At 36.4% G+C, this 13,935-nt stretch overlaps 1 long non-coding RNA gene across 2 annotated transcripts in view; it reads left to right on the forward strand.

Annotated features, from left to right (window-relative positions):
- The window catches only part of LOC138972494 (uncharacterized), a 61,520-nt gene that overhangs the window by 18,906 nt on the left and 28,679 nt on the right, over positions 1–13,935 (forward strand). For both annotated transcript variants that reach the window (XR_011457643.1, XR_011457644.1), the window contains exons 3-4: positions 122–271; positions 1,103–1,187. This is a non-coding gene — a long non-coding RNA (uncharacterized lncRNA). The remainder of the gene's footprint in view (positions 1–121; positions 272–1,102; positions 1,188–13,935) is intronic.

Genomic DNA, 13,935 nt, shown 5'->3' on the forward strand with positions numbered 1-13,935 from the left:
TACGAACGGAAACATCCGGTGTACGTGTACGAACGGAATCAATTGACACATCGTGTAATGTAGTAATCTTATTCTGTGTCACACCTGGCCTTATTTCAGAATGTACCTGCCATTGTTTCAGATCGTACCTGACCGGAGTAGCTTCAACACCCATGAGTGCATCTACCCAGCTGGGTTTTGCAGCACGGGTGTGTACGCCAGCCTGACACAGCCACAGGACAATTAGTGTCTCTACACCTGTAAGATCACCCACCGTGGAGACAAACCAGAGGTAAACTTAAAGACAAAATACCCTTGGCCAGAAAGAGGAGAGGGGGGGGGGGGGGGGGGGGGTGCAGAAGAGAAAACAAGTGTTTTTATACCTTTAAGATCTCCAACTGTGGAGACATACCTGAGGTAACTTTAAAGTAAAAGTGCATGGCCAAAAAAATAAACTGAACTGTATTATAGGTTTTAGGCACAGAGAGAGAGAGAGAGAGAGAGAGAGAGAGAGAGAGAGAGAGAGAGAGAGAGAGAGAGAGAGAGAGAGAGAGAGAGAGAGAGAGAGAGAGAGAGAGAGAGAGAGAGAGAGAGAGAGAGAGAGAGAGAGAGAGAGAGAGAGAGAGAGAGAGAGAGAGAGAGAGAGAGAGAGAGAGAGAGAGAGAGAGAGAGCTAGCAAGTGACAGAGAAAGTGTGAAACTGAAGTTTATTAATATTACAGAAGGGTAAAGGTTTTTTTTGCAAAGAGAGAGAGAGTGAGAGAACCATAGAGAGAGCTAGCAAGTGAGAGAGAGTGAGGGAGAAACTACAGAAGAATAAAGGTTTTGGGGAGAGAGAGAATTTATCAATTTAGAATTTTTAAAGTGATACTCAGCCAAGTGCAGTACATGTACCATACTCTGGTTGGATTGATGTGGAATGATAAGGGTGGTGTCGCTGTCAGTAAAGATTGGCATTAAAGTCCCCCCCCAGTGACACACCATGCATAGGTTCAGCTGTTGTGAAAAGGTATATGGGACACACACACACACACACACACACCCCTCCCCAGTGTATAACGGTGTGCGTGCGTTTCATTTAACATAAACCATGTAATATTGAATATGGCTACTTGTATGCTTAGGTCTTAACAACCGGCAGAGGTGGAACCAGCTAGTGCAGCGCTCATCAGTACAGTGCCCCTACAACCCCGGTGGGTTACCGGACCAGTAAGTAAGATAAAAATTAACGTTTTGTCTGTATTTTGTTCTTTGCTTTTTTTGTGCTTTGTCTGTTCTGCCTGTCTCTCTGCCTGTCTGTTCTGCCTGTCTCTCTGCCTGTCTCTCTGCCTGTCTCTCTGCCTGTCTCTCTGCCTGTCTCTCTGCCTGTCTCTCTGCCTTAGTTGTGCACGTGTATGCTGGCATTTTTAGTGTATGTGTGCGTTTGATTGAAGATAAACCATGTAATATTGATTTTGTCTCTTTTGAGGCTTTGGTTTTAAAAATGTAACATCAACCACCTTCAAAGAAGCCAAGACCATCATCAAGGCCAAGCAACACAAGAAGTGGTTGCAGCAGCACCCACACTACTACAAAAACGACGCCTTTCACCTGCTCACAAGGTCTGAGCAGGTCCTCATATTCAGGCTGTGGACAGGCCACAACCGAATGAACCACCACCTTTTCACCAAGTTCAGAATTGGCCAGTCAGACCAGTGCCCTTGTCAAACAGGCAGCATGACAACGGAATACCTGCTGCAGACTTGCCCACTACACGATGGCCTCAGGAGCCAGATTTGGGCGGAGGCGACCACGGTGCAAGGGAAGCTCTATGGAAGTCTGGACGACCTACAGCGCACGGCAACATTTGCGGGGAGAACCGGCGTTTCCATCCGAGTGAAAAAAGAAGAAGAAAAATGTAACATTTTGCCTGTTGATTTGTGGGTGAGCATTGATACCTTTGACTTTGTATTGGTGTGTGCACGTCTAAGCTGACTTTTTCAGTGTGTGTGTGTGCGTTTGATTGAAGATAAACCATGTAATATTGAGTTTGTCTCCTTTGAGGCTTAGGTTTTGAAAATGTAACATTTTGTCTGTTGATTTGTGCATAAGCATTTATATGAGGCGTATGTCTGTGTATTTGTGTGTGCACGTTTAAGCTGGCATTTTTAGTGTGTGTGTGTGTGTGCGTTTGATTGAAAAAACCATGTAATATTGAATTTGTCTCCTTTGAGGCTTAGGTTTTGAAAATGTAACATTTTGTCTGTTGATTTGTGCGTAAGCATTTATATGAGGCGTATGTCTGTATTTGTGTGGGCATGTTTAAGCTGGCATTTTTAGTGTGTGTGTGTGCGTTTGATTGAAAAAAACATGTAATATTGAATTTGTCTCCTTTGAGGCTTAGGTTTTGAAAATGTAACATTTTGTCTGTTGATTTGTGCGTAACCATTTATATGAGGCGTATGTTTGTGTATTTGTGTGGGCATGTTTAAGCTGGCATTTTTAGTGTGCGTTTGATTGAAGATAAACCATGTAATATTGAATTTGTCTTCGGTTTTAAAAATGTAATATTTTGTCTGTTGATGTGTGTGTGAGCATTGATACCTTTGACTTTGTATTGGTTTGTGCACGTCTAAGCTGAAATTTTCAGTGTGTGTGAGTGCCTTTGATTGGACATCAACCATGTAATGTTGAATATGGCTCTTTTTAGGCTTAGGTTTAACATTTTTAACATTTTGTCTGTTGATTTGTGCGTGAGCATTGATAGGTATAGCTGTGTTATTGTGTGTGCATGTTTAAGCTGGCATTTTCAGTGTGTGTGTGTGCGATTGATTGAACATAAACCATGTAATATTGATAGAAAAATTATTACTCATAATATACTTGACAGGGCTGGGGGGTGGAGGCTGCATACAGGTAAACTTTAACATGTTTATTAGTTGTATAAATAATAAGAATAAACTTGACAGGGCTTGGGGTGGAGGCTGCATGCATATATACTCTGATAGATATATTAGTTATCTTATAAATAATTAGAATAAATCTGACAGGGCTTGGAGTGGAGGCTGCTTGCACAAATACTCTGATAGATATATTAGTTATCTTAAATAATAAGAACAAACTTGACAGGGCTTGGAGATGGAAGCTGCTTGCACAGAAACCCTGTAATATTGACTTTTATTTTTAGGCTTATGTTTTTTTGTGCGTAAGCATTGATATGAGGCTTATGTCTGTGTATTTGTGTGTGCAGGTTTAAGCTAGCATTTTTAGTGTGTGTGTCACACTGTGTGCATTTTATTGAAGATAAACCATCAGTGTGTGTGTCATTGTGTATGTGTGTGTGTGTGTGTGTGTGTGTGTGTGTGTGTGTGTGTGTGTGTGTGTGTGTGTATGTGTGTGTGTGTGTGTGTGTGTTTAATATAACAGAAATCATGTAATATTGAATTTGTTTCCTTGCAAGGTAATGTTAAAAAATGTATTATTTTGTGTGTGGATTTGTGAGCCTATGATGTGTGTGTTTTTGTGTGTGCACACCAAATCTGCTATTTTCAGTGTGTGTGATTGTGCATGTGTGTGTGTAAGTGATTGAACAAAATTCATGTACCATTCATGTTTCCTTGCAGGTTAATATTTAAAAAAATTATTATTTTCTGTGTTGATTTGTGAGACTTGATAGTATGTCTGTGTATTTGAATGTGCACTTCTAAGCTGCTATTTTCAGTGTGTGTGTGATTTTGCATGCGTGGGTGTGTTTGAATCAACAAAAATAATGTAATATTGAATTTGTTTCCTTGCAGGGTAATGTTTAAAAAATGTAATATTTTGTATGTTGATTTGTGAGCCTTGATACTGTGTCTGTGTATTTGTTTGTGCACATCAAAGCTGTAATTTTCAGTGTGATTGTGTGTGTGATTGTGCGTGTGAGTGTGTGTGTGTGATTGAACAAACTTCATTTCATATTGAATTGTTTCCTTGCAATGTAATGTTAAAAAATGTAATATTTTGTCTGTTAATTTCTGAGCCTTGATACTATGTTTGTATTTGTGTGTGCACATCAAAGCTGGTATTTTCAGTGTGTGTGTCATTGTGTATGTGTGTGTGTGTGATTGTATGTGTTTGTGTGTGTGATTGAACAAAATTCATGTACCATTCAATTTGTTTCTTTGCAGGGTAATGTTTAAAACATATAATATTTTGTCTGTTGATTTGTGAGTCTTCATACTATGTCATTGCATTGTGTGCACGTCTAAGCTGGTATTTTAAGCGTGTGTGTGATGGTGCATGTGTGTGTGTGTGTGTGTGTTTAATAAAACAAAAATCATGTAATATTAAAATTGTTTCCTTGCAGGGTAATGTTACAAAAATTATTATTTTGTCTGTTGATTTGTGAGCCTTGATATGATGTGTGTTTTTGTGTGTGCACATCAAAGCTGCTATTTTTAGTGTGTGTGATTGTGCACGTGTGTGTGCGTGATTGTGCGTGTGTGTGTGTGTGTCTGAGTGTGATGCAACAAAATTCATGTAATATTCAATTTGTTTCCTTGCAGGGAATATTTAAAAAAAATGTATTATTTTCTCTGTTGATTTGTGAGACTTGATAGTATGTCTGAGTATTTGAATGTGCACTTCTAAGCTGGTATTTTCAGTGTGTGTGTGATTGTGCATGTGTGTGTGTGTGTTTGAATAAACAAAAATAATGTAATATTGAATTTGTTTCCTTGCAGGGTAATGTTTAAAAAATGTAATATTTTGTATGTTGATTTGTGAGCCTTGATACTGTGTCTGTGTATTTGTTTGTGCACATCAAAGCTGCTATTTTCAGTGTGATTGTGTGTGTGATTGTGTGTGTGATTGTGCATGTGAGTGTGTGTGTGTGATTGAACAAACTTCATTTCATATTAAATTGTTTCCTTGCAGTGTAATGTTAAAAAATGTAATATTTTGTCTGTTAATTTCTGAGCCTTGATACTATGTCTGTATTTGTGTGTGTACATCAAAGCTGGTATTTTCAGTGTGTGTGTCAGTGTATGTGTGTGTGTGTGATTGTATGTGTTTGTGTGTGTGATTAAACAAAATTAATGTACCATTCAATTTATTTCCTTGCAGGGTAATGTTTAAAAATTGTAATATTTTGTCTGTTGATTTGTGAGCCTTCATACTATGTCATTGCATTGTGTGTGCACATCTAAGCTGGTATTTTAAGTGTGTGTGTGATGGTGCATGTGTGTGTGTGTGTGTGTGTGTGTTTAATAAAACAAAAATCATGTAATATTAAAATTGTTTCCTTGCAGGGTAATGTTAAAAAAATTATTATTTTGTCTGTTGATTTGTGAGCCTTGATATGATGTGTGTTTTTGTGTGTGCACATCAAAGCTGCTATTTTTAGTGTGTGTGATTGTGCACGTGTGTGTGTGTGTGTGATTGTGCGTGTGTGTGTGTGTGTCTGAGTGTGATGCAACAAAATTCATGTAATATTCAATTTGTTTCCTTGCAGGGTAATATTTAAAAAAAATGTATTATTTTCTCTGTAGATTTGTGAGACTTGATAGTATGTCTGAGTATTTGAATGTGCACTTCTAAGCTGGTATTTTCAGTGTGTGTGTGATTGTGATTGTACTTTTGTATGCGTGTGTGTGTGATTGTATGCGTGTATGTGATAGAACAAAATTCATGTACCATTCAATTTGTTTCCTTGCAGGGTAATGTTTAAAAAATGTAATATTTTGTTTTGTTAATTTGTGAGCCTTCATACTATGTCTGTGTATTTGTGTGTGTACATCAAAGCTGGTATTTTCAGTGTGTGTGTCATTGTGCATGTGTGTGTCATTGTATGTGTTTGTGTGTGTCATTGAACAAAATTCATGTTCCATTCAATTTGTTTACTTGCAGGCTAATGTTAGAAAATGTATTATTTTGTCTGTTGATTTGTAAGCCTTGATATGATGTGTGTGTTTTTATGTGTGCACATCAAAGCTAGTATTTTCAGATTGTGTGTGTGTGTGTGTGTGTGTGTGTGTGTGTGTGTGTGTGTGTGTGTGTGTGTGTGTGTGTGTGTGTGTGTGTGTGTGTGTGTGAGTGATTGTACAAAATTCATGTACCATTCAATTTGTTTCCTTGCAGGGTAATGTATGAAAAATGTAATATTATGTCTGTTGATTTGTGAGCCTTAATTCTATGTCATTATATTGTGTGTGCACGTCTAAGCTGGTATTTTAAGTGTGTGTGTGATGGTGTATGTGTGTGTGTGTGTGTGATGGTGCATGTGTGTGTATGATTGTGTGTGTGTGTGTGTGTGTGTGTGTGTGTTTAATAAAACAAAAATCATGTAATATTCAATTAATTTTGTTTCCTTGCACGGTAATATTTGGAAAATGTATTTTTTTCTCTGTTGATTTGTGAGTCTTGATAGTATGTCTGTTTATTTGAATGTGTACTTCTAAGCTGGTATTTTTAGTGTGTGTATGAGTGTGTGTGATTGTGCATGTGTGTGTGTGTTTGAATAAACAAAATTAATGTAATATTGAATTTGTTTTCTTGCAGGGTAATGTTTAAAAAATATAATATTTTGTATGTTGATTAGTGAGCCTTGATACTGTGTCTGTATATTTGTTTGTGCAGTGATCAAAGCTGCTATTTTCAGAGTGATGTGTGTGTGATTGTGCGTGTGTGTGATTGATCAAACTTAATGTAATATTGAATTGTTTTCTTGCAGTGTAATGTTTAAAAAATGTAATATTTTGTATGTTGATTTGTGAGCCTTGATTGTGTGTATTTGTTTGTGCACATCAAAGCTGCTATTTTCAGTGACAGTGTGATTGTGTGTGTGTGATTTTATGTGTGTGTGATTGTGATTTTGTGTGTGTGTGTGTGTGTGTGTGTGTGTGTGTGTGTGTGTGTGTGTGTGTGTGATTGAACAAACTTCATGTTATATTGAATTTGTTTCCTTGCAGGGTAATGTTAAAAAATGTAATATTTTTTATGTTGATTTGTGAGCCTTGATACTATGTCTGTATTTGTGTGTGGACATCAAAGCTGGTATTTTCAGTGAGTGTGTGATGGTGTGTGTTTTTGAACAAACAAAAAGCATGTAATATTGAATTTGTTTCCTTGCAGGGTAATGCTTAAAAAATGTAATATTTTGTCTGTTAAATTGTGTGCCCTCATACTAGGCCTGTGTACTGGTGTGTGCACATCAAAGCTGGCATTTTAAGTGTGTGTGTGTGTGTGTGTGTGTGTGTGTGTGAGTGAGTGATTGTACAAAATTCATGTACCATTCGATTTGTTTCCTTGCAGGGTAATGTTTTAAAAATGTAATATTTTGTCTGTTGATCTGTGAGCCTTGATTCTATGTCATTATATTGTGTGTGCACGTCTAAGCTGGTATTTTAAGTGTGTGTGTGATGGTGCCTGTGTGTGTGTGATGGTGCATGTGTGTGTGTGTGGTGTGTGTTTAATAAAACAAGTCATGTAATATTGAATTTGTTTCCTTGCAGAGTAATGTTAAAAATTATTTTGTCTGTTGATTTGTAAGCTTTGCTATGATGTATGTGTTTTTGTGTGTGCACGTAAAGCTGGTATTTTCAGTGTGTGTGATTGTGCACGTGTGTGTGTGTGTGTGTGTGTGTGTGTGTGTGTGTGTGTGTGTGTGTGTGTGTGTGTGTGTGTGTGTGATTGTGCACGTGTGTGTGTGATTGTGCGAGTGTGTGTTTAAGTGATTGTGTGTGTGTCTGTGTGTGTGAGTGATTGAACAAAATTCATGCAATATTCAATTTGTTTCCTTCCAGGGTAATATTTAAAAAATGTATTATTTTCTCTGTTGATTTGTGAGACTTGATAGTATAATGGCTGTGTATTTGAATGTACACTTCTAAGCTGGTATTTTCAGGGTGTGATTGTGCATGTGTTTGTGTGTGTTTGAATAAACAAAAATCAAGTAATATTGAATTTGTTTCCTTGCAGGGTAATGTTTAAAAAATGTATTTTTTTCTCTGTTGATTTGTTAGCCTTGATACTATGTCTGTATTTTTGTGTGCACATCAAAGCTGCTATTTTCAGTGTGATTGTATATGTGTGTGTGTGTGTGTGTGGGTGTGTGTGTGTGTATGTGTGTGTATGTGTGTGTATGTGTGTGTTTGAATAAACACAAATCATGTAATATTGAATTTGTTTCCTTGCAGGGTAATGCTTAAAAAATGTAACATTTTGTATGTTAATTTGTGAGCCTTGATACTATGTCTGTGTATTTGTGTGTGCACATCTAAGCTGGTATTTTCAGTGTGTGATTGTGTGTGTGTGATTGTATGTGTGTGTGTGTGTGTGATTGAAAAAACTTCATGTACCATTCAATTTGTTTCCTTGCAGGGTTATGTTTAAAAAATGTAATATTTTGTATGTTGATTTGTTTGCCTTGATATGATGTGTGTATTTTGATGTGTGCACATCAAAGGCCTGCTATTTTCAGTGTGTGTGATTGTGTACATGTGTGTGATTGTGCGTGTGTGTGTGTGTTAGTGATTGTGTGAGTGATTGAACAAAATTCATGTAATATTCAATTTGTTTTCTTGCAGTGTAATGCTTAAAAAATGTAATATTTTGTCAATTTGTGTGCCTTCATACTAGGCCTGTGTACTTGTGTGTGCACATCAAAGCGTGCATTTTAAATGTGTGTGTGTGTGTGTGTGTCTGTGTGTGATTGTATGCGTGTGTTTGTGATTGTATGCGTGTGTGTGATTGAACAAAATTCATGTACCATTCAATTTGTTTCCTTGCAGGGTAATGTTTAAAAAATGTAATATTTTGTTTTGTTAATTTGTGAGCCTTCATACTATGTCTGTGTATTTGTGTGTGTACATCAAAGCTGGTATTTTCAGTGTGTGTGTCATTGTGTATGTGTGTGTCATTGTATGTGTTTGTGTGTGTCATTGAACAAAATTCATGTTCCATTCAATTTGTTTACTTGCAGGCTAATGTTAGAAAATGTATTATTTTGTCTGGTTATTTGTAAGCCTTGATATTATGACGTGTGTTTTTATGTGTGCACATCAAAGCTAGTATTTTCAGATTGTGTGTGTGTGTGATTGTGTGTGTGTGAGTGTGTGTGTGTGTGTGTGTGTGTGTGTGTGTGTGTGTGTGTGTGTGAGTGATTGTACAAAATTCATGTACCATTCAATTTGTTTCCTTGCAGGGTAATGTATAAAAAATGTAATATTATGTCTGTTGATTTGTGAGCCTTGATTCTATGTCATTATATTGTGTGTGCACGTCTAAGCTGGTATTTTAAGTGTGTGTGTGATGGTGTATGTGTGTGTGTGTGTGATGGTGCATGTGTGTGTATGATTGTGTGTGTGTGTGTGTGTGTGTGTGTTTAATAAAACAAAAATCATGTAATATTCAATTTGTTTCCTTGCACGGTAATATTTGGAAAATGTATTTTTTTTCTCTGTTGATTTGTGAGTCTTGATAGTATGTCTGTTTATTTGAATGTGTACTTCTAAGCTGGTATTTTTAGTGTGTGTATGAGTGTGTGATTGTGCATGTGTGTGTGTGTTTGAATGAACAAAATTAATGTAATATTGAATTTGTTTTCTTGCAGGGTAATGTTTAAAAAATATAATATTTTGTTTGTTGATTAGTGAGCCTTGATACTGTGTCTGTATATTTGTTTGTGCACATCAAAGCTGCTATTTTCAGAGGGATAGTGTGTGTGATTGTGCGTGTGTGTGATTGATCAAACTTAATGTAATATTGAATTGTTTTCTTGCAGTGTAATGTTTAAAAAATATACTATTTTGTATGTTGATTTGTGAGCCTTGATTGTGTGTGTGTATTTGTTTGTGCACATCAAAGCTGCTATTTTCAGTGACAGTGTGATTGTGTGTGTGTGATTTTATGTGTGTGTGATTGTGATTTTGTGTGTGTGTGTGTGTGTGTGTGTGTGTGATTGAACAAACTTTATTGAATTTGTTTCCTTGCAGGGTAATGTTAAAAAATGTAATATTTTTTATGTTGATTTGTGAGCCTTGATACTATGTCTGTATTTGTGTGTGGACACCAAAGCTAGTATTTTCAGTGAGTGTGTGATGGTGTGTGTGTTTGAACAAACAAAAAGCATGTAATATTGAATTTGTTTCCTTGTAGGGTAATGCTTAAAAAATGTAATATTTTGTCTGTTAAATTGTGTGCCTTCATACTAGGCCTGTGTACAGCTGGTGTGTGCACATCAAAGCTGGCATTTTAAGTGTGTGTGTGTGTGTGTGTGTGTGTGTGTGTGTGTGTGTGTGTGTGTGTGTGTGTGTGTGTGTGTGTGTGTGTGTGTGTGTGTGTGTGAGTGATGGTACAAAATTCAAGTACCATTCGATTTGTTTCCTTGCAGGGTAATGTTTTAAAAATGTAATATTTTGTCTGTTGATTTGTGAGCCTTGATTCTATGTCATTATATTGTGTGTGCACGTCTAAGCTGGTATTTTAAGTGTGTGTGTGATGGTGCCTGTGTGTGTGTGATGGTGCATGTGTGTGTGTGTGTGTGTGTGTTTAATAAAACAAAAGTCATGTAATATTGAATTTGTTTCCTTGCAGAGTAATGTTAAAAATTATTTTGTCTGTTGATTTGTAAGCTTTGCTATGATGTATGTGTTTTTGTGTGTGCACGTAAAGCTGGTATTTTCAGTGTGTGTGATTGTGCACGTGTGTGTGTGTGTGTGTGTGTGTGTGTGTGTGTGTGTGTGTGTGTGTGTGTGATTTTGCATGTGTGAGATGGTGTGCGAGTGTGTGTGTAAGTGATTGTGTGCGTGTCTGTGTGTGTGAGTGATTGAACAAAATTCATGCAATATTCAATTTGTTTCCTTGCAGGGTAATATTTAAAAAATGTATTATTTTCTCTGTTGATTTGTGAGACTTGATAGTATAATGGCTGTGTATTTGAATGTACACTTCTAAGCTGGTATTTTCAGGGTGTGTGTGTGATTGTGCATGAGTTTGTGTGTGTTTGGATAAACAAAAATCAAGTTATATTGAATTTGTTTCCTTGCAGGGTAATGCTTAAAAAATGTAACATTTTGTCTGTTAATTTGTGAGCCTTGATACTATGTCTGTGTATTTGTGTGTGCACATCTAAGCTGGTATTTTCAGTGTGTGATTGTGTGTGTGTGATTGTATGTGTGTGTGTGTGTGTGATTGAAAAAACTTCATGTACCATTCAATTTGTTTCCTTGCAGGGTTATGTTTAAAAAATTTAATATTTTGTATGTTGATTTGTTTGCCTTGATATGATGTGTGTATTTTGATGTGTGCACATCAAAGGCCTGCTATTTTCAGTGTGTGTGATTGTGTACATGTGTGTGATTGTGCGTGTGTGTGTGTGTTAGTGATTGTGTGAGTGATTGAACAAAATTCATGTAATATTCAATTTGTTTTCTTGCAGGGTAATGCTTAAAAAATGTAATATTTTGTCAATTTGTGTGCCTTCATTCTAGGCCTGTGTACTTGTGTGTGCACATCAAAGCGTGCATTTTAAATGTGTGTGTGTGTGTGTGTGTCTGTGTGTGATTGTATGCGTGTGTTTGTGATTGTATGCGTGTGTGTGATTGAACCAAATTTATGTACCATTCAATTTGTTTCCTTGCAGGGTAATGTTTAAAAAATGTAATATTTTGTTTTGTTGATTTGTGAGCCTTGATACTTTGTCTGTGTATTTGTGTGTGTACATTAAAGCTGGTATTTTCAGTGTGTGTGTCATTGTGTATGTGTGTGTCATTGTATGTGTTTGTGTGTGTCATTGAACAAAATTCATGTACCATTCAATTTGTTTACTTGCAGGCTAATGTTAGAAAATGTATTATTTTGTCTGTTGATTTGTAAGCCTTGATATGATGTGTGTTTTTGTGTGTGCACATCAAAGCTAGTATTTTAAGATTGAGCATGTGGGAGTGTGTGTGTGTGTGTGTGTGTGTGTGTGTGTGTGTGTGTGTGTGTGTGTGTGTGTGTGTGTGTGTGTGTGTGTGTGTGTGTGTGTGTGTGTGTGTTTGAGAGTGATTGTACAAAATTCATGTACCATTCGATTTGTTTCCTTGCAGGGTAATGTTTAAAAAAATGTAATATTTTGTCTGTTGATTTGTGAGCCTTGATTCTATGTCATTATATTGTGTGTGCACGTCTAAGCTGGTATTTTAAGTGTGTGTGTGATGGTGCATGTGTGCATGTGTGGGATGGTGCATGTGTGTGTATAATTGTGTGTGTGTGTGTTTAATAAAACAAAAGTCATGTAATATTGAATTTGTTTCCTTGCAGGGTCAATGTTAAAAACTGTATTATTTTGTCTGTTGATTTGTAAGCTTTTATATGATGTATGTGTTTTTGTGTGTGCACATCAAAGCTGGTTACAATTTTCAGTGTGTGTGGTTGTGCATGTGTGTGTGTGTGTGATTGTGCATGTGTGTGATGGTGTGCGAGTGTGTGTGTAAGTGATTGTGTCTGTGTGTGTGAGTGATTGAACAAATTTCATGTAATATTCTATTTGTTTCCTTGCAGGGTAATATTTAAAAAATGTATTGTCTCTGACGATTTGTGAGACTTGATAGTATAATGGCTGTGTATTTGAATGTACACTTCTAAGCTGGTTTTTTCAGGGTGTGTGTGATTGTGTTTGTGAATAAACAAAAATAATGTAATATATGTATTGAATTTGTTTCCTTGCAGGGTAATGCTTAAAAAATGTAATTTTTTGAATTTGATTTGTGAGCCTTGATACTGTGTCTGCGTATTTGTTTGTGCAAATCAAAGCTGCTATTTTCAATGTGATTGTGTGTGTGTGTGTGTGTGTGTGTATGTGTGTGTGTGTGTGTGTGTGGGTGTGAATAAACAAAAATCATGTAATATTGAATTTGTTTCCTTGCAGGGTGATGCTTAAAAAATGTAATATTTTGTCTGTTAATTTGTGAACCTTGATACTATGTCTGTATTTTTGTGTGCACATCAAAGCTGCTATTTTCAGTGTGTGTGATTGTGCACATGTGTGTGATTGTGCATGTGTGTGTGGATTGTGTGTGTGTGCGCGTGTGTGTGTGTGTGAGTGATTGAACAAAATTTATGTAATATTCAGTTTGTTTCCAGCTTGCACAGTAATATTTGGAAAATGTAATATTTTCTCTGTTGATTTGTGAGACTTGATAGTATGTCTGTTTATTTGAATGTGTACTTCTAAGCTGGTATTTTTAGTGTGTTTGTGATTGTGTGTGTGTGTGTGTGTGTGTGTGTGTGTGTGTGTGTGTGTGTGTGTGTGTGTGTGTGTGTGTGTGTGTGTGTTTGAATAAACAAAATTTATGTAATATTGAATTTGTTTTCTTGCAGGTTAATGTTTAAAAAATGTATTGAATTTGTTTGCAGGGTATTCTTTAAAAAGTGTAATATTTTTTCTGGTGATTTCATTGTCTTTAGTTAGATTTTTGTTGAATAAAAAAGTAACTTAATGAAAATGTAACCTGAAATGTAAAAGAAAAAAAGTTTAACAGTTGATTCAAAATGAAATAAAACCCCAGTTAATCACCCCCTCCCCTCCTTAAAAAAAAAAAAAGGAGACATGATGACGGAAGGAACAATAAGAAAGTGAATGAGCCATGTAAACATTTATATCAATAACTGAGAGAGAGAGAAAGAAATGAAAAATAACATGAGAAAAGTGTGTGTGTAAGTGTATGGGCCGGATGCGATTAAATATGTGTGTTGGTTTGTGTGTGTAAATGGATGTGAGTAAGCTATGAGCGTGTAGGTATGAGAGTGTCAGTAAGCAAAAGGAGTAACTGTAAAAGCCAAGCAAACGTCAATCTGCGAGAGTTTTAGCTATTTTATGAACAATTTGTGGCTTTTCCTTGATTTTAAACATGATTTACTGGTGTCAGCAGCCACTCATTATTTCTTTTAAAGTTAGTATTGATTTTTGGGGGGGGAACGGAGGCGGGGGGGGGGGGGAGGTCCAGAACCCCTG

The sequence above is a fragment of the Littorina saxatilis genome, linkage group LG8 (assembly GCF_037325665.1).
Source record: "Littorina saxatilis isolate snail1 linkage group LG8, US_GU_Lsax_2.0, whole genome shotgun sequence".
In the NCBI taxonomy this organism is placed as follows: Eukaryota; Metazoa; Mollusca; class Gastropoda; order Littorinimorpha; family Littorinidae; genus Littorina; species Littorina saxatilis.